The sequence below is a fragment of the Triticum aestivum genome, chromosome 5B (assembly GCF_018294505.1).
Source record: "Triticum aestivum cultivar Chinese Spring chromosome 5B, IWGSC CS RefSeq v2.1, whole genome shotgun sequence".
Lineage (NCBI taxonomy): Eukaryota > Viridiplantae > Streptophyta > Magnoliopsida > Poales > Poaceae > Triticum > Triticum aestivum.
Window position 1 is genome coordinate 88,702,890 of NC_057807.1, and position 22,168 is coordinate 88,725,057.

Genomic DNA, 22,168 nt, shown 5'->3' on the forward strand with positions numbered 1-22,168 from the left:
ATTGCGATTGTGAGGATCCGTTCGTCTACATCCGTTTGTCTTCTTCATGGACTTGTTCCTCTTCCTTTTGGGATCTCAGGCAAGATGACCATTACCCTCGATATCACTTCTATCTTTGCTTGCTAGTTGCTTCGTTCTATCGCTATGTCGCGTTACCTATCACTTGTTTACCATGCCTCCCATATTGCCATGTCAGCCTCTAACCTTTCGCCCTTCCTAGCAAACCATTGCTTGGCTATGTTACCGCTTTGCTCAGCCCCTCTTATAGCGTTGTTAGTTGCAGGTGAAGTTGAAGATTGCTCCATGATGGACATGATTATGTTGGGATATCACAATATCTCTTATTTAATTAATGCATCTATATACTTGGTAAAGGGTGGAAGGCTCGGCCTTATGCCTGATGTTTTATTCCACTCTTGCTGCCCTAGTTTCCGTCATACCGGTGTTATGTTCCTTGATTTTGCGTTCCTTACGCGGTTGGGTGATTTATGGGACCCCTTGACAGTTCGCTTTGAATAAAACTCCTCCAGCAAGGCCCAACCTTAGTTTTAACATTTGCCACCTAAGCCCTTTTCCCTTGGGTTCTGCAGAGTCAAGGGTCATCTTTATTTACCCCCTGGGCCAGTGCTCGTCGTGAGTGTTGGTCCAACCTGTGAACCACCGGTGGCCACCAGGGGCAACTCTGGGCTGGACTACCAAAAGTTTAGACAATCCGGTGTGCCCTGAGAACGAGATATGTGCAGCTCCTATCGGGATTTGTCGGCACATTCGGGCGGCTTTGATGGTCTTGTTTTACCATTGTCGAAATGTCTTGTAAACCGGGATTCCGAGACTGGTCGGGTCTTTGTGGGAGAAGGAATATCCTTTGTTGACCGTGAGAGCTTGTGATCGGCTAAGTTGGGACACCCATGCAGGGTATTATCTTTCGAAAGCCGTGCCCGCGGTTATGTGGCAGATGGGAATTTGTTAATATCTGGTTGTAGAGAACTTGACACTTGACTTAATTAAAACGCATCAACCGCGTGTGTAGCTGTGATGGTCTCTTTTCGGCGGAGTCCGGGAAGTGAACACGGTCTTTGTGTTATGATTGTGCGTAAGTAGTTTCAGGATCACTTCTTGATCATTGCTAGTTTCACGACCGTTCCTTTGCTTCTCTTCTCGCTCTTATTTGCATATGTTAGCCACCATATCTTGCTTAGTCGCTGCTGCAACCTCACCACTTTACCCCTTCCTTTCCCATTAAGCTTAAATAGTCTTGATCTCGCGGGTTTTGAGATTGCTGAGTCCTTGTGACTCACCAGATACTATCACCACAGTTGCAGGTGCCGATGATACTAGTGCAGATGATGCAACCGAGCTTAGATGGGAGCTCAACGAAGATCTTAGTTGTTGCTATGTTTTGTTTCTTGATGATCAGTAGTGGAGACCAGTTGGGACGACGTGGATCTAGCAGTTGGGTTATCTTCTTTTCTTTTGGCTTCATCCGTAGTCGGACTATGTGTGTACTCTGAATGATGTATGAATTATATGTTCATTGTGTGAAGTGGCGATTGTAAGCCAACTCTTTATCCCATTCTTGTTCATTACATGGGATTGTGTGAAGATGACCCTTCTTGCGACAAAAAAACATGGACTTCGCTTGCATTTCCTCCGCGGCTTCGGCCTCCCGGCGAGCGGCTTCCTCCGCTTGTTCATGGACTTCAACCACCTCCAGCCGCATCATCCGACGCCCAACACCATGACCCCGCTCTCCTCCTTCGTCACGTTGTGCGAGGGCTACCTCGACATCCTCCCCACACTCGAGATGTGGGGGGTGTTCTTCTACGGCAAGCTGGGCACCTCCGCCAAGGACACGGCGGCCGAGTGTGGCGGATTCGTCGCCGTGCGCCGGCCGAGGAAGAGGAATGCCTTCCCCGTCATCAAGCTGTCACAGTCGGTAAAACTGTGGCAGCAGTCTTATTTCTATGTTGAGAACGTCGACCCGGTTGTCGACTTCATCAACCTGCCGGCCTACGAGGTTGCCCCCCCCCCCGTCGGGCTTCGGCCCAACTAGGGCTACAAGCCAAAGCCGGTGTCGGTGGACGCGGCAGCCGCCATCGGCCGACTCCGGGTGCTCCAGGAGTCGGAGGGCCTCGTGGCCTTCGACCTCCTCATCGCCTTTGTCGAGCGCCAGGTCCACCCGCTTCAGGGCCGCCCTGATCTGATCTATCGGATGAGCGGGCACCGCGACCCGAGCAGGTTGTGCACGAGGGAGATGCCGACTGCTGAGGTCGCGAGGATGGTGAACGAGATCTCCGACCTCAAGGTGTCGGAGGGAGACAGGCAGTTCGGGAAGCGACCGTATTCCCGTGACGACCCGCCGCCTGCCGTAAGTCCCTCGATTTCCTCTTTTAGTTCTGTCTTTTAGTCTTGTTCATGGTGTGATGCAACTCTTTTTCTGGAGCGCAGATTTATATGTCCGCGGCGACGGTCGCCATCGTGGGGCCGGGTGGTGACTACCCGCCGGACCGGGTAGTGAGCGATGTGGACGACTGATGTCTACTACATAACCTTCTTCTTGTAGACGTTGTTGGGCCTGCAAGTGCACATGTTTGTAGGACAGTAGCAAATTTCCCTCAAGTGGATGACCTAAGGTTTATCAATCTGTGGGAGGCGTAGGATGAATATGGTCTCTCTCAAACAACCCTGCAACCAAATAACAAAGAGTCTCTTGTGTCCCCAACACACCCAATACAATGGTAAATTGTATAGGTGCACTAGTTCGACGAAGAGATGGTGATACAAGTGCAATATGGATGGTAGATATAGGTTTTTGTAATCCGAAATAATAAAAACAGCAAGGTAACTAATGATAAAAGTGAGCGTAAACGGTATTTTAATGGTAGGAAACAAGGCAAAGGGTTCATACTTTCACTAGTGCAAGTTCTCTCAACAATAATAACATAGATAGATCATATAACAATCCCTCAACATTCAACAAAGAGTGACTCCAAAGCCACTGATAGCGGAGAACAAACATAGAGATTATGGTAGGGTACGAAACCATCTCAAAGTTATCCTTTTTGATCGATCTATTCAAGAGTTCGTAGTAAAATAACATAGAGCTATTCTTTACGCTCGATCCATCATAGAGTTCATACTAGAATAACACCTTAAGACACAAATCAACCAAAACCCTAATGTCACCTAGATACTCCATTGTCACCTCAAGTATCCGTGGGCATGATTATACGATATGCATCACACAATCTCAGATTCGTCCAACCAACATAAAAGTACTTCAAAGAGTGCCCCAAAGTTTCTACCGGAGAGTCAAGAAAACGTGAGCCAGCCCCTATGCATAGGTTCATGGGTGGAACCCGCAAGTTGGTCACAAAAACATTCATCAAGTGGCACGTGATATCCCATTGTCACCACAGATAAACACGGCAAGACATACATCAAGTGTTCTCAAATCAAAGACTCAATCCGATAAGATAACTTCAAGAGGGATACTCAATTTATCACAAGAGAGTAGAGGGGGAGAAACATCATAAGATCCAACTATAATAGCAAAGCTCGCGATACATCAAGATCATGCCATAGAGAGAACACGAGAGAGAGAGAGAGAGATCAAACACATAGCTATTGGTACATACCCTCAGCCCCGAGGGTGAACTACTCACTCCTCGTCATGGAGAGAGCCGGGATGATGAAGATGGCAACCGGTGATGGGTTCCCCCTCCGGAAGGGTGCTAGAACGGGCTCCCGAGAGGTTTTTGGTGGCTACAAAGGCTTGCGGCGGTGGAACTCCTGATCTATCTTGATATTTGATGGTTTTAGGGTAGGTAGGATTATATAGGCGAAAGAAGTCGGTCGGGGGAGCCTCGAGGGGCCCACAAGACAAGGGGCGCGCCCTACAGGGGGGCGCCCTCCTATCTCGTGGCTGCCTCGAGGATCTTCTGATGTGAACTCCAAGTCTCCAGGATCATATTCTTCCAAAAAATCACGCTGCCGAAGGTTTCATTCCGTTTGGACTCCTTTTGATATTCCTTTTCTTCGAAATACTGAAACAGGCAATAAAACAACAATATGGGTTGGGCCTCCGGTCAATAGGTTAGTCCCAAAAGTAATATAGAAGTGTATAATAAAGCCCATAATCATTCAAAACAGATAATAAGATAGCATGAATGCTTCATAAATTATAGATACGTTGGAGACGTATCAGCATCTCCAAGCTTAATTCCTACTCGTCCTCGAGTAGGTAACTGATAAAAGAAAGAATTTATGAAGTGTGAATGCTAGAAGGTGCATAAGTTTGATCAACGATAATTTCAATCAACTTTTCTACCATGATAATAAGTCATAACAGTAGTTCATCTCAGAAATTTCTCACGATAAAGTAACAAGCAATTCACATGTCAAAGCATAGACCATAAACTTTATTGAAAACTAACAAACTTCATTCTCAGTCATCAAACAATTGCAATTCATCTTATTTTCAGGAATAACAAACTCCACATACTCAACTATCATATAGTCTTCTACAATTGCTAACACTCACGCAATACTAATGGTTATGGAGTTTCAATCGGACACTGAGAAAGACTCTCTCTCATTAAAGAATTTCAGATCTTGGTATTGTATTCAAACAGCAAGCAAAACAAAATAAAATGACATTGCAAGGATAGCACAACTCATGTGAAGAAGCAAAAACTTAGGCTCAACCGATACTAACCGATAGTTGTTGAAGAAGAAAGGTGGGATGCCTACCGGGGCATCCCCAAGCTTAGATGCTTGAGACTTATTGAAATATTATCTTGGAGAGCCTTCGGCATCCCCAAGCTTGAACTTTTGTGTCTCCTTAATTCCTCTCATATCATGGTTTCTCTTTTTTATCAAAAGCTTCATCCACAACAAACTCAACAAGAACTCGTGAGATAGGTTAGTATAAACCAATGAAAAACCTTATCATTTTATACTGTAACAAATCACTAAAATTGTTATTCAACATTGCGTACTAAATGTCTCTTCATATTTAATACTCCTATCCTCAAATAGAATCATTAAACAAGCAAACATATACAAACAATGCAACCATAACAGCAATCTGCCAAAACAGTATAGTCTGTAAAGAATGCAAGGGTATCAATACTTACCTAACTCCAAAAATTATGAAATAAAATTCCCACTGTAGTAAATTTATCAAAGCTCATTATTCAAAATGTTTCAACATTATAACCTTCTCTGAATTTTCTAGGGAATTTTTGCAACAGCGGTAAACTTCCTGTTTTCAAACAGCAACATGTATACTAGCAAAATAAGCATGGCAAAGGCTATCCTTGACTTTTTTATTGAAACTAAAGATGCAAAACATTATTATAAATAACATAAAGCAAATACTAACAAAATAAAATGGCGCTCCAAGCAAAACACATATCATGTGGTGAATAAAATATAGCTCCAAGTAAAGTTACCAATGAACGAAGACAAAAGACGGGATGCCTTCTGGGGCATCCCCAAGCTTAGGCTTTTGGTTGTCCTTGAATATTACCTTGGGGTGCATTGGGCATCTCCAAGATTAGGCTCTTGCCACTCCTTATTCCATAGTCCATCGAATCCTTACCCAAAACTTGAAAACTCCACAACACAAAACTCAACAGAAAACTCGTAAGCTCCGTTAGTATAAGAAAATAAAATCACCACTTAGGTAATGTAATCAACTCATTCTAATTCATATTGGTGTAATATCTACTGTACTCCAACTTATATATGGTTCATACCACTTAATACTAGCCATAGATGCATCAAAATAAGCAAACAACACATAGAAAACATAATCTGTCAAGAACAAAACAGTCTGTAGTAATCTGTATCAAACGTATACTTCTGGAACTACAAAAATTCTATCAAATTAGTAAGTCCTAATAAATTCGTGTATCAATCCAGAGCAAAACGAATCAGATCAGAAGCACGTTTATGTGAATTAACAAAACTAATTTACTGGGTGCAAAAGTTTCTGATTCTCAGCAGGATCAACACAACTATCACCGTAAGCTATCCTAAAGGTCTTACTTGGCACTTTATTGAAACAAAAGCTATAAAACATGATTACTACAGTAGCATAATCATGTGAACACACAAAAACAGTAAGGATAAATATTGGGTTGTCTCCCAACAAGCGCTTTTCTTTAATGCCTTTTTAGCTAGGCATGATGATGACAATTATGGTCACATAAAAGATAAGAATTGAAACATAAAGGGAGCATCATGAAGCATATGACTAGCACATTTAAGCCTAACCCTCTTCCTATGCATAGGTATTTTGTGAGTAAACGACTTATGGGAACAATAATCAACTAGCATAGGAAGGCAAAACAAGCATAGCTTCAAGATTTTCAACACATAGGGACGAAACTTAATATTTTTGCAATTCCTACAAGCATATGTTCCTTCCTCATAATAATTTTCAGTAGCATCATGAATTAATTCAACAATATAACCAGCACCTAAAGCATTCATTTCATGATCTACAAGCATAGAAAATTTACTACTCCCCGCAAAAGCAAAATTCTTCTCATCAATAGTAGTGGGAGCAAACTCAACAAAATAATTATCATGTGAGGCATAATCCAATTGAAAACTAAAATCATGATGACAAGTTTCATGGTTATCATTATTCCTAATAGCATACAATTCATCACAATAATCATCATAGATAGCAACTTTGTTCTCATAATCAATTGGAACCTCTTCCGAAATAGTGGAATCATCACTAAATAAAGTTGACACTCTTCCAAATCCACTTTCATGTTCATCACAATAAGATTCAACATCCTCCAAAATAGTGGGATCACTACTTCCTAAAGTTGACACTCTTCCAAACCCATTTTCATCAATATAATGATCATAAATAGGAGGCATGCTTTCATCATAATAAATTTGCTCATCAAAACTTGGGGGACAAAAAATATCATCTTCATCAAACATAGCATCCCCAAGCTTGTGGCTTTGCATATCATTAGGATCATGGATATTCAAGGAATTCATACTAACAACATTGCAATCGTGCTCATCATTCAAAGATTTAGTATCAAACATTCTAATGCATTCTTCTTCTAGCACTTGAGCACAATTTTCCTTTCCATCATACTCACGAAAGATATTAAAAAGACGAAGCGTATGAGACAAGCTTAACTCCATTTTTTTGTAGTTTTCTTTTATAAACTAAACTAGTGATAAAACAAGAAACAAAAAGATTCGATTGCAAGATCTAAAGATATACCTTCAAGAACTCACCTCCCCGGCAACGGCGCCAGAAAAGAGCTTGATGTCTACTACACAACCTTCTTCTTGTAGACGTTGTTGGGCCTGCAAGTGCACAGGTTTGTAGGAAAGTAGAAAATTTCCCTCAGGTGGATGACCTAAGGTTTATCAATCCGTGGGAGGCATAGGATGAAGATGGTCTCTCTCAAACAACCCTGCAACCAAATAACAAAGAGTCTCTTGTGTCCCCAACACACCCAATACAATGGTAAATTGTATAGGTGCACTAGTTCGGCGAAGAGATGGTGATACAAGTGCAATATGGATGGTAGATATAGGTTTTTGTAATCTGAAATAATAAAACCAGCAAGGTATCTAATTATAAAAGTGAGTGTAAACGGTATTGTAATGGTAGGAAACAAGACAAAGGGTTCATACTTTCACTAGTGCAAGTTCTCTCAACAATAATAACATAGATAGATCATTTAACAATCCCTCAACATGCAACAAAGAGTCACTCCAAAGCCACTAATAGCGGAGAACAAATGTAGAGATTATGGTAGGGTACGAAACCACCTCAAAGTTATCCTTTTTGATCGATCTATTCAAGAGTTCGTAGTAAAATAACATAGAGCTATTCTTTCCGCTCGATCCATCATAGAGTTCATACTAGAATAACACCTTAAGACACAAATAAACCAAAACCCTAATGTCACCTAGATACTCCATTGTCACCGCAAGTATCCGTGGGCATGATTATACGATATGCATCACTCAATCTCAGATTCATCCAACCAACATAAAAGTACTTCAAAGATTGCCCCAACGTTTCTACCGGAGAGTCAAGAAAACGTGTGCCAACCCCTATGCATAGGTTCATGGGCAGAACCCGCAAGTTGGTTACCAAAACATACATCAAGTGGCACGTGATGTCCCATTGGCACCACAGATAAACACGACAAGACATACATCGAGTGTTCTCAAATCAAAGACTCAATCCGATAAGATAACTTCAAGAGGGAAACTCAATTCATCACAAGAGAGTAGAGGGGGAGAAACATCATAAGATCCAACTATAATAGCAAAGCTCGCGATACATTAAGATTGTGCCATAGAGAGAACATGAGAGAGAGAGAGAGATCAAACACATAGCTACTGGTACATACCCTCAGCCCCGAGGGTGAACTACTCACTCCTCGTCATGGAGAGCGCCGGGATGATGAAGATGGCCACCGGTGATGGGTTCCCCCTCCGGCAGGGTGCCGAAACGGGCTCCTAAGAGGTTTTTGGTGGCTACAGAGGCTTGCGGCGGTGGAACTCCTGATCTATCTTGATATTCAATGGTTTTAGGGTATGTAGGCTTATATAGGCGAAAGAAGTCGGTCGGGGGAGCCTCGAGGGGCCCACGAGACAGGGGGGCGCCCTACAGGGGGGGTGCCGTCCTATCTCGTGGCTGCCTCAAGGATCTTCTGACGTGAACTCCATGTCTCTAGGATCATATTCTTCCAAAAAATCACGCTGGCAAAGGTTTCATTCCGTTTGGACTCCGGTTGATATTCCTTTCCTTCGAAATACTGAAACAGGCAATAAAACATCAATATGGGCTGGGCCTCCGGTTAATAGGTTAGTCCCAAAAGTAATATAAAAGTGTATAATAAAGCCCATAATCATTCAAAACAGATAATAAGATAACATGAATGCTTCATAAATTATAGATACTTCGGAGACGTATCAACGACCCCAACTTGGGGGCGGCCACCTTGGAGGACGACGCAGAAGGCGGCAGTGACGGAGCAGGCGGCTCCGAGGAGTGCGGCGGCATGGAGACCTGGCCCGATGACGAAGACGACGAAGACGAGCCGCGCCCCTCCCAGAGCACCGCCAACACCAGTGCAGGCCCTTCTACCGGGCCGCCCGCCCGAGGCAGCAAGCCAGGCAGAAACAAGGCGCCGCCCTGTTCGGTAGCGGGCCGAAGAAGCCCAAGAACCCGGCCGTGGCGACCTGGTGGAAAGAAGCCGGAGCCAAGGTGGCCAAGTTCCAGAGGCAGCCGAAGGTGCCGCCCATGGTGTCAGCGTAGTACCCTTCTTACGCTTCTACCTCTTTGCTGATTTGGCCTAAAAACTTTTTGGTCTTGCCTTCTTATCTCAGGGCCCAGCTCAGCCTCAAGAAGTCGGCCGCCACCTCGGTCATCAGGTCGGCGGAGACCTGCACCACCAACCGCTGAATCGACCTGGCCGCCAAGTTCCAAGAGGCGAAGGAGCGGAATGTGCGGGAGGTGCGCGAGGAGCAGGAGGCCGACCGCCTGGCGAAGGCGGAGGCGGACAAGGCCGCAACATCTGTGGCGAGGAAGCTGGCGCAAGCGGAGGCCGATGCCATGGGGAAGGAGCGGCTTGCAGAGGCCGCACGCCGCCAGGAGCCGCTGCTCGTGACTCCTCTGAACTCCGCACCACCTCCGCTGGAGTTTGTGGCGACGACTGGGGAGCCGGCGACGAGCAGCCGATCATGGAGAGGGAGGGCGGCGACGTGGCCATGCCGGACGTCATCGTGCCGCCGCCACCACCAACCGGCAGAATGCAGGACAAGCCGCCAGCCACTCCGCTGGTGGCACCAACTGGGGACGTGGTGGTGACGGACCTGACTCCTGAGGTCCGCACACCCGCGCGCCGTCGTCTTGTGAAGGCGGCTCGGCACCGCAAGCTCGCCGGTCCCCGACACCGAAGCGACCAGCGCTGCTCCCGCTGGCTAGGTACGCAGAGGCGGGTCGGGCGCCCTGAACCAGGCGGCCCTCGACATCCAGGCCAAACTCCGGGCTGAGGCTAAAGCCCTCAAGCGATGCAACGAGGCCTTCCTGGATTCGCGGGCAGCCATCCGCGTAAGCTTCTTACTTCTCTTTATTTTGATCTTCTTGCTTTCTCCATGGGGGCGCGCCAGCGCAACCACTGGGTGTAGTCCCCAAGTTTCGGGTCGGCTGCTAAGCAGGCGGTCCGGAACTTTAACTTGCAGGCGTCGGATGCTAACTTTATCTGATATCCCTTTTGCAGGACTACCACAATCTTCACGCGACCACCTTCAACTCTGGAGTCTGGGAGCTGGAGGAGCAGACCGCCAACTTGTCCGAGAGCTAGAGTAAGTTTCGATTTCCTTTCTTCGCGGGGGCGCGCTGGTGCACCCTCGGGCTGTAGTTCCCGAGATTCGGGCCGACCACTGAGCAGTCGGGCCGGATCTCCACGGCAATTGCATCCCTTCTTTGTTGTTTGACTAACATTCTTTCTTCTTCCCTTTTTATAGAGGCCAACACCACCTTGCAGCAGTAGCTAGGCGAAGCCAACACTGCCCTACGCGGTAAGGAGGCGGAGTGCCGCAAGCTGGCCGAGGAGCGTGACCGGCTGGTCACTCAACTCGCGGAGCAGACGGAGGCTCTCAAGACGGCTCAGAGGGAGGCGAAGGCAAAGGAGACCGGCCTCCTCGCTGAGTTTGAGATCGAGCGCTCCGCCTGGGCCGACAAGGAGGCGTAGATGACTGCCTGCTTCAGTAGCATCAAAGACTTGGTCGATGGTAAGCTTCGTTTTCTTTTCTTTCTTGTTTTTGAGCTACCAGCCCTTATCTAGGTCGACTGCTAGTTTCTGACTTTTGGCATTCCTTGCCTTCTGTCCAAGCAGACTTCTTCCCGGGCTACTCCGTCACCGTGAACCAGATCATCGAGGCCCAGCGCGAGGAGCGGAGGGCGGAAGGCATGCAGATTGCCGCTGACGCCCCCAGGCCCTCAACGAGCAGCTCCTCAGCATCCAGGACCGCCTTCGTCGTGCCCATCAGATGCTACGCCGCCTTCAGCGCGTTCGGGCCCAGGCGATCTCCGCCCTCTAGCCAGGCGTCCAGGCTCCACGCACCCCCAGTCGGACTGCCGACTGGTTGGAGGTGGCGGCCGGCCGCCTGGAGGCTTGGAAGGGCTCTGCAGCCCGGGCAGGAGCGCGCCGAGCCCTGGAGTTCGTCAATGTGTTGTACCCTGGGCTAGATCTAGCCCAGTTGACCATGTTTCGGCTGGAGGCACAGGAGGAGCTGGTGGCGGTGGAAGCCGAGCTTATCAGCAGGGCGGCGGCGATTGCCGACTACACCGACACCAGCGTGTTCATCCCGGAGGTGGTCGAAGAAGGCACCGAAGCGCCGCTAGAGTGGCTCGGGCTGAACCCGGAGGACAGCGAGGATTCGGCTGAAGTAATCGACTCCAGCGATGAAGGGGAGGAGGAGGAGGAGGAGGAGGAGAAGGAGGAAAGCGAGGATGACGCGCCGGAGGTTGGAGCGGATGGTCAGCCTCAACATGACCGAGCCTCAAGCAATGATCCGTGCTCCAAGGCACCGACCGTTGCTGGAGGCGGATCGGCGGGGACCGACCAGCCGCCCATTCCACCAAGGGACGCCACCGACTCTGCTGTCCAGCCGCACGCCTCCCTGACTGGTGCCGCTGACTCCATCGTCTAGCCGGAGCCCTCTGCTGCACCAACCGGCACCGCCGACTCCATCGTCCAGCCGGAGCCTTCTGCTGCCCCTTAGGATGTTTGTCTTTTTCTTTTGATGCTCGCCAATAACCCACAAGTGTAGGGGATCACAACAGCTTTCGAGGGTAAAGTATTCAACCCAAATTTATTGATTTGACACAAGGGGAGCCAAAGAATATTCTTGAGTATTAGCAGTTGAGTTTTCAATTCAACCACACCTGGATAACTTAGTATCTGCAGCAAAGTATTTAGTAGCAAAAGTAGTATGATAATAAAGGTAACGGTAGCAAAGGTAAAGATAAATGTTTTTGGGTTTTTGTAGTAGTTGTAATAGTAGCAACAAATAAGTAAATAAGCGAAGAACAATATGTGAAAAGCTCGTAGGCAATGGATCAGTGATGGATAATTATGCCAGATGCGATTCCTCATGCAATAGCTATAACATAGGGTGACATAAAACTAGCTCCAATTCATCAATGTAATGTAGGCATGTATTCCGTAAATAGTCATACGTGCTTATGGAAAAGAACTTGCATGACATCTTTTGTCCTACCCTCCCGTGGAAGTGGGGTCCTAGCGGAAACTAGGGGATATTAAGGCCTCCTTTTAATAGAGAACCGGAACAAAGCATTAGCACATAGTGAATACATGAACTCTTCAAACTACGGCCATCACCGAGAAGTATCCCGATTATTGTCACTTCAGGGTTGTCGGATCATAACACATAATAGGTGATTATATACTTGCAAGATAGGATCAAGAACACACATATATTCATGAAAACATAATAGGTTCAGATCTGAAATCATGGCACTCAGGCCCTAGTGACAAGCATTAAGCATAGCAAAGTCATGGCAACATCAATCTTAGAACACAGTGGATACTAGGGATCAAACTCTAACAAAACTAACTTGATTACATGGTAAATCTCATCCAACCCATCACCGTCCAGCAAGCCTACGATGGAATTACTCACGCACGGCAGTGAGCATCATGAAATTGGTGATGGAGGATGGTTGATGATGACGACGGCGATGAATCCCCCTCTCCGGAGCCCCGAACGGACTCCAGATCAGCCCTCCTGAGAGAGATTAGGGCTTGGCGGCGGCTCCGTGTCGTAAAACATGATGAAACTTTCTCTCTGATTTTTTTCTCCCCGTACATGAATATATAGAGTTGGAGCTGAGGTCAGTGGAGGTCCAGGGGGCCCACGAGATAGGAGGGCGCGCCCTAGGGGGGCTGTCTTGTGGACAGCCTGTGGGCCCCCTGGTATTGATTCTTTCACCAAAAATTCTTATTAATTCCAAAAAGTGCCTCCGTGGATTTCAGGACATTCCGAGAACTTTTCTTTTCTACACATAAAACAACATCATGGCAGTTCTGCTGAAAACAGTGTCAGTCCGGGTTAGTTTCATCCAAATCATGCAAGTTAGAGTCCAAAACAAGGGCAAAAGTGTTTGCAAAAGTAGATACATTGGAGACTTATCAACTCCCCCAAGCTTAAACCTTTGGTTGTCCTCAAGCAATTCAGTTGACAAACTAAAAGTGATAAAGAAAAACTTTTACAAACTCTGTTTGCTCTGTTGTTGTAAACATGAAAAGCCATCATTCAAGTTTCAGCAAATATTATGAACTAACCATACTCACAATAACACATAGGTCTCACAATTACTCATATCAATAACATAATCAACTAGCGAGCTATAATAATAAAACTCGGATGACAACACTTTCTCAAAATAAACATAACATGATGTAACAAAATGGTATCTCGCTAGCCCTTTCTGAGACCGCAAAACATAAATGCAGAGCACCTTTAAAGATCAAGGACTGACTAAACATTGTAATTCATGGTAAAACAGATCCAGTCAAGTCATACCCAATATAAACCAATAGTAATGAATGCAAATGACAGTGTGCTCTCCAGCGGGTGCTTTTTAATAAGAAGGGTGATGACTCAACATATAAGTAAATAGATAGGCCCTTCGCAGAGGGAAGCAGGGATTTGTAGAGGTGCCAGAGCTCGATTTTAAAATAGAGATTGAATAACATTTTGGGCGTCATACTTTTGCTGTCAACGCAACAACTATGAGATGGCTGTATCTTCCATACTACATGCATTATAGGCAGTTCCCAAACAGAATGGTAAAGGTTTATACTCCCCCAACCACCAACAAGCATCAATCCATGGCTTGCTCGAAACAACGAGTGCCTCCAACATACAACAACCCTGGGGGAGTTTTATTTAATTATTTTGATTTGCTTTGATCTTTTTGGATCATGGGACTGGGCATCCCGGTTACCGGCCCTTTCTCGTGAATGAGGAGCGGAGTCCACTCCTCTTGAGAATAACCCACCTAGCATGGAAGATATAGGCAGCCCTAGTTGTAACATGAGCTGCTCGAGCATACAAACCAAAATTTCATTTGAAGGTTTGGAGTTTGGCACATACAAATTTACTTGGAATGGCAGGTAAATACCACATATAGGAAGGTATAGTGGACTCGTATGGAACAACTCTGGGGTTTAAGGAGTTTGGATGCACAAGCAGTATTCCCTCTTAGTACAGGTGAAGGCTAGCAAAAGACTAGGAAGCGACCAACTAAGAGAGCGACAACAGTCATAAACATGCATTAAAATTAATTCACACCGAGTACAAGCATGAGTAGGATATAATCCACCATGAACATAAATATCATGAAGGCTATGTTGATTTAATTCAACTACATGCGTGAACATGTGCCAAGTCGAGTCACTCAATTCATTCAAAGGAGGATACCATCCCATCATATCACATCATAATCATTCTAATAGCATGTTGGCACGCAAGGCAAACCATTATAACTCATAGCTAATCAAGCATGGCACAAGCAACTATAATCTCTAAATGTAATTGCAAATATGTTTACTTCATAATAGCTGACTCAGAAACGATGAACTCATCATATTTACAAAAACAAGAGAGCTCGAGTTCATACCAGCTTTTCTCATCCCAATAAGTCCATCATATATCGTCATTATTGCCTTTCACTTGCACGACCGAACGATGTGTATAATAATAAGAGTGTACGTGCATTGGACTAAGCTGGAATCTGCAAGCATTCAACTCAAGAGAGAAGACAAGTAATATGGGCTCTAAGTTAAATAAACAATCATGCATATAAGAGCAACTAAGCATTTTCAATATAGTCTTCTCGACCCCCAAAAGAAAGGAAAGAAAATAAAACTATTTACACGGGAAAGCTCCCAACAAGTAAGAAGAAGAACTAGAAATCTTTTTGGGTTTTCATTTTAATTCTACTACAAGCATGGAAATTAAACTAACTAATTTTTTTGGTTTTTCTTAAAGTTAATCAAACACACAAGAAGAAAACGAGAAAAAGAAATTTAAACTAGCATGGATAATACAATGAAAGAGTATGAGCACAGACGACTAGTGTTCGGACATGAATGTAAAGTCGGTGAGAAATACATACTTCCCCAAGCTTAGGCTTTTGGCCTAAGTTGGTCTAATACCAATGACCGCCTGGCTGATATCCATAAGTGAAACTGGGGTTGTATTGAGATGCAGAGGCAACATCCTCCTGAGCAGCAGCATGTTGGCGAGCTGACTCCATTCCCCTCTCGTATTCAGCTGCTTCTTCCCTGGTGACAACATATTTTCCTTTTCCCTGATAATCAAAAAGGTAGGGGGCAGGAAGAGTAACAGGGACGACGTTGCGCATGTCATAGATTAGTTGATAATGGAGGAATTGTTCGTTCCTCTCAAGAAAATGATGATCGAACATAGCTTCTTTTTCCAAATAAACAGGAGCTATATTAAAAAAATTAGCCACACGGGTTGCATAAATTCCTCCAAATAACCCCCACCTTCTACTATTATTCTGCAACCTACGTGCAACTATTGCCCCCAAGTTATAACGTTTATAACCTGACACAACACTCTTGAGGACACAAAGATCAGGGACACACATGTGACATGCTTCGTCCTTACCGTTAATGCATCTACCAATAAAGAGAGCAAAATAATGTATAGCAGGAAAATGAATGCTCCCTATGGTAGCTTGTGCTATGTCCCGAGATTCTCCCACAGTAATACTAGCAAGAAAATCTCTAAATTCAGATTTGCAAGGATCATTAATATTACCCCACTGCGGGAGTTTGCAAGCAGTTGTGAAATCCTCTAAATCCATGGTATAAGATGTATCATAAATATCAAACATGACACTAGGAGAATTACGCACACATATATATTGGAACTTCCGCACAAAGGAATCAGTCGATTGATAGTATTGAGGACACTTATCTTGTAAGAAGTCCTCCAGCTCGGCATTACGCACATGCGCGTCAAATTCCTCCTTGAAGCCTGCTTCGACCATAAAATCATCGGATGGCCACTCACAAGCTCGTACATTTGCGTCCCTCGGCAATTCAACATCTTGCTCACGTATAGCAATCCTTGGCCCTTTCTTTGCCGAGGAACCACCTTGGCACCGCCAGAGAGGAGAGAGAGCCTCTCGCTCGATCCCGTAACGCCGCCACCTCACGCCCTCGATCTCCTCTGCCTCGCGTCGCCCTCCGTCATCAAGCGCCTCCCCTGTATGGATCCGTCGGGCCCTGCCATGGCCGCGCCTCCCTGCTGCCGAGGCCCCGCCGCCAAGTCCCGCCTGTGTCATTCTGTCGAGCGCTAGGACGAACGGGAGCAGCTCCTCCTTGCCTCGTCCACGTCGATGATAGCCGTGCCTTGGACCTCTGCACCCTCACCGGAGCGAGCTCGTCCCCGCCGCGCCAAGCCCCTCTCCATCGACCGCGACCAGTGCTGCGCCTCCACGCCGTCTTCCGCGCCTGGCCTCTCCCTCGCCTCGTTAGTGCCAGTCTCCGGCCACCACGAGCACCACCAGCAGCAGCTTCAGGACGTCCCCGCCGCCAAGTCCCTCACCGCCTCTCTCTGCTACACCTTGTGCAACCTCCTGCCTCGTTCCCATGCCGCTTGTCGCCAAAAGCCAGCAGGAGGAGCCCGGCCCCACGACATCCTCTGCAGCACCTCCACCGGCCTGCGACCTCACCTGAACCTCGCCGGCAAGCAGCCCGCTAGGACAGGCCAGTCCCGCTCGGAACCAGCCTCCTCCACTCGCCAAGTACCACAACCATCGCATTTTGTTTCATCACCGTCAAGGCCGAGTGGACGCCAAGTACCAGGATGTCAAGTTCCTCGCCGGAACCAAACATCTATGAAACGTGTACCACTACTTCCACTACCGTCGCCCCAAAGATGTTGGATTCGTCAAGTGCCTCTTCGATACGAATGTGTACAACTACTTCCACTACCGTCGCCACGTGAACAACTACTTCCCACGATGACCCGTGAACGACTATTTCCTCTACATCGTACCGAACCCGAACCGCTCCGAAAATGCACGCTTCAAAGGTATAACCCCGAGACGATCACCCGTGGACCGAATGCATGTGTTGCATGAGATGCTCGTGTTTGCACCGTGATCGAGTTGTCGCTTGCGATGCCCCTCTTTTGCCATGCCACCGTCATGTGGGACACCGGGTGTCCGGGATCACTCCCCATCTCTTGCGTGTTCCACACATCCGCACACTTCTCGTTTGCATCGGTATCTCACTCAAGTTACCGGGACCGGAATGTTGCCGTGGCACCATTTTCATTTCGCCGCCGTGGCACCCTTTTTGTTCCGCCATGGTGACCAAATACTTCATAACATACTCATGTCAACATTTTCATAAAATTGCATATAACTTGCATATGTCATCCGCATCATGATAATAACAATTAAAACGTTTAAAATTGTTGTTTGCTTTAAATTTCTAAATGACATGAGGTTTTTAAGGAATTGTTGTTTGTGTTTCCGTCCGCATTTAAACTTGCCTAAATATGTAGTTTAATTATGCTTCACCCCTTTCCATGTTTAATAACATTTAATATTGTTGTACCTAAACGAGAGAGAACTAAATAATTGATGTGGTGTTCCGTCAATATGCAACTCGTTGCATATTGAGCTCCACTTAAATTGTAGTGTTGTTTGCTTCATATTGCCATGTCATGCCTCATTAAACCGGACATGCATCATACTTGATTGTGCATCATGCCATGTTTATGTGATGGTTGTTTACTATGTCGTTTGCTTCTTTCCGGTTGCGCTTCTCCTTGATAGTTCTGGTTACATTGCGATTGTGAGGATCCGTTCGTCTACATCCGTTTGTCTTCTTCATGGACTTGTTCCTCTTCCTTTTGGGATCTCAGGCAAGATGACCATTACCCTCGATATCACTTCTATCTTTGCTTGCTAGTTGCTTCGTTCTATCGCTATGCCGCGTTACCTATCACTTGTTTACCATGCCTCCCATATTGCCATGTCAGCCTCTAACATTTCGCCCTTCCTAGCAAACCATTGCTTGGCTATGTTACCGCTTTGCTCAGCCCCTCTTATAGCGTTGTTAGTTGCAGGTGAAGTTGAAGATTGCTCTATGATGGACAGGATTATGTTGGGATATCACAATATCTCTTATTTAATTAATGCATCTATATACTTGGTAAAGGGTGGAAGGCTCGGCCTTATGCCTGATGTTTTATTCCACTCTTGCTTCCCTAGTTTCCGTCATACCGGTGTTATGTTCCTTGATTTTGCATTCCTTACGCGGTTGGGTGATTTATGGGACCCCCTTGACAGTTCGCTTTGAATAAAACTCCTCCAGCAAGGCCCAACCTTGGTTTTAACATTTGCCACCTAAGCCCTTTTCCCTTTGGTTCTGCAGACTCAAGGGTCATCTTTATTTACCCCCCGGGCCAGTGCTCGTCGTGAGTGTTGGTCCAACCTGTCAACCGCCGGTGGCCACCAGGGGCAGCTCTGGGCTGGACTACCGGAAGTTTGGACAATCCGGTGTGCCCTGAGAACGAGATATGTGCAGCTCCTATCGGGATTTTTCGGCACATTCGGGCGGCTTTGCTGGTCTTGTTTTACCATTGTCGAAATGTCTTGTAAACCGGGATTTCGAGACTGATCGGGTCTTCCTGGGAGAAGGAATATCCTTTGTTGACCGTGAGAGCTTGTGATGGGCTAAGGTGGGACACCCCTGCAGGGTATTATCTTTCGAAAGCCGTGCCCGCGGTTATGTGGCAGATGGGAACTTGACACTTGACTTAATTAAAACGCATCAACCGCGTGTGTAGCCGTGATGGTCTCTTTTCAACGGAGTCCGGGAAGTGAACACGGTCTTTGTGTTATGATTGTGCGTAAGTAGTTTCAGGATCACTTCTCGATCATTGCTAGTTTCACGACCGTTCCTTTGCTTCTCTTCTCTCTCTTATTTGCGTATGTTAGCGACCATATCTTGCTTGGTTGTTGCTGCAACCTCACCACTTTACCCCTTCCTTTCCCATTAAGCTTAAATAGTTTTGATCTCGCGGGTTTTGAGATTGCTGAGTCCTCGTGACTCACCAGATACTATCACCACAGTTGCAGGTGCCGATGATACCAGTGCAGATGATGCAACCGAGCTCAGATGGGAGCTCAACGAAGATCTTAGTTGTTGCTATGTTTTGTTTCTTGATGATCAGTAGTGGAGCCCAGTTGGGACGATCGTGGATCTAGCAGTTGGGTTATCTTCTTTTCTTTTGGCTTCGTCCGTAGTCGGACTATGTGTGTACTTTGAATGATGTATGAATTATATGTTCATTGTGTGAAGTGGCGATTGTAAGCCAACTCTTTATCCCATTCTTGTTCATTACATGGGATTGTGTGAAGATGACCCTTGTTGCGACAAAACCACCATGCGGTTATGCCTCTAAGTCGTGCTTCGACACGTGGGAGATATAGCCGCATCGTGGGTGTTACAAGTTGGTAATCAGAGCCATCCCCGACTTAGGAGCCCCCTGCTTGATTGATTGCTGGCGTTGTTGAGTCTAGAACAAAAAATGTTTTAAGTCTTAGGATTATATATATCGGAGAGTAGGCTTCTTTTTACTCCTCAGTCCCTTCCTCGCTCTGGTGAGGTCTCCTGACGTAGATGTTTTGACTTTCCTCTCCTCAAATTTCACTAATTTTTTTTAGGATCACGCGGGTATCTTGGAATCATTCCGATGATTTTGTGACAAGAACATTGTTCTTGGTGCATCCTGTCTTTTATGTGGCAGTGACCCGGGGAGTTGAGCTCCGAGGTGTTGTCGTCACAATTTTATCGTTGCAGTTCTGGAATACCTGAGTTTTGCCGACATCGAAAATCTCTTTTATGCAGTTGTTGGTGAGATAACCTAGACGCCACCCAGTACTGGGGAGTTCGGGAGTATTGCCATAGCTTGTATAACGGATGCTTTTCGAAGGTTGAGGTACACGATTTACGAAGGTTTCTTGGTTATGTGTTGACGGATGGATACAACTTGGATGTAGGAATTGTTAGTTTTGGGTGAGTTATATATTGCTTCCCCTGTATCCCCAACACCAGATTGCATAACTAGAAAGTTTCGGGAGTTTTATAGGTGGGAATTCAAGTAGCTCTAGATATTTTTTCTTTCCGACAGATGCATGATATGAGATTGGGGTTCGACGTCTAGTGGTCCGCCTATCCACGATCGTTTTTACAGTGGTCTCATTGTGTCTTAAAGAACCCTTGGCTATGCTGGTTCGGGGACGCTTCGTATGTCATGTGCATTGCCTTGTACATGATGGTGCTGTTTGATCGAGCCTGTGTGGGCCCCACCACAAAAACTTCGGACGAAATCTCTATCATATGTTTGTTTCTGGCTTATTCTGCAAGCCAAATCCTTTGTTTTGTTTTATTTGTGGTATTCGAGTTGCTTCGAAGTAAAATGTTGAATCCATACCTTTCCTAAATGGTGTTCTCATATTGCTATGTGAATACTAATCCTTCTTGATCATCGAGGTCGTCATGATAATTCTTTTCCAACCGGTGTGCTTCTTTTCAAGTGGACCCGATCATTTCAACATTTGCGAGATCAATTTTCTCAACGGTGTTTGTTTTATCCGTCCCAAGTTGTCCTTGTTTTCCCGCCCTCCCACCCTTTTCTTCAAGGACTCAGATTTCTCAGTCAAGTATCTATTTATTCATGTGAAGTCTCTTCACTCTTTTCCGTCAATGTTCTTATCCAGTGATTCTCAGGAAGATACTAACGGACCTCCAAGTTTATTGTTCTTCATTTTTTTCTTCTCCAGTGGATTAATTCAAGCTTTCTGTGTTGATCATATCTTTTTCCTTGTTTCAAATGTTTTCCCATACCGTTGCACCTCGTAATCTTTCATTTCTTGTTACTCATTTGGTCCGGAGTGCTTAAGATTTTCTCAGGAAGATTCGTGTTTCCATTCTCAATCCGTTCAAGTTATATTGAGGTTATTATCTCATTCAAGCCATTTAATTCAGCCGGTGCAATCCCCCCTTTCAATCAATCATTCAATGTTGTATCTTTTAGTGGGCCCTAACCCACAGGTCTTTTTCCAGGATCTTACCTGACTCTTCTAATTTTCTCGGAGCTATTCCCAAATTCTTTTCGAAGTTTGACGTAAGAATGAATTATCATCAGTCAAATGTCTTTCTCCAAGATCTTTCAAATTCATTCGCCTTTGGTTCAACCTTTCTAATTTTCATTCTGGAGTGTCTCAACAATTCATGGTGGTTCTCATCATCATTCTCAGCATGTGAAGACCGAAGAAGAGTTACTCTTAAATCCTTACCCGTTCTTCCAGAGATTCATGGTTCTAGCTTGCTGCCATCCTCTCATAATTGTTTTTGATTGTGACAATTCTTTTCCTACCACCCGGAGCATTTCGTGAGTTCTTTCCGTTTTATTCCTACAAAGGCCATCATTTCGGGTTTATTCGTTCTCAGTTTTCATCTCTCACTCTCCAAATCTTACCGGTGCATCGTTCAAATACCCTCTAATCTGTTCATGACCTTTTCGTTCTCTTGTATCTAAAATCCCCTCAAGTATCTTCATTTGTTTTCCAATTCTTCCCGGTGAATTGTGCCTTTGATACTTTCATTTTCAATTCTTACGGTGGTTTGTTCAGGATTTCACTTCCTTCGTTATCATATTAATTCATTCATTGTTTCCAAATCTTACCGGTGGTTTGTTCAAGTTTTTCCCAAGTTTGCGCTGTATCTCTCTTAATCCTTTCTACGAGAATAAGTAGTATGCCAAATCCGTTACTTGTCACCAATTTAAATTGGTGAAGGATAGGCATAACGTAATTCTTATTATTGTTTCATCCAAGTGATCTAGTTTATTCTTTCCAGAGTTGTTCATCATGTCACATTTCTCGGTTCGAGATGCTTCATCTTTTCTTTTACCGGAGTTCTTCATGGAGGCTCTACATGGTGGTTCGTTAAGGATTCCTTTCATCCTTCAATTGTTCTTCAAGATTTCTCTCTAAGTTATGATCCGCCGAGCTATA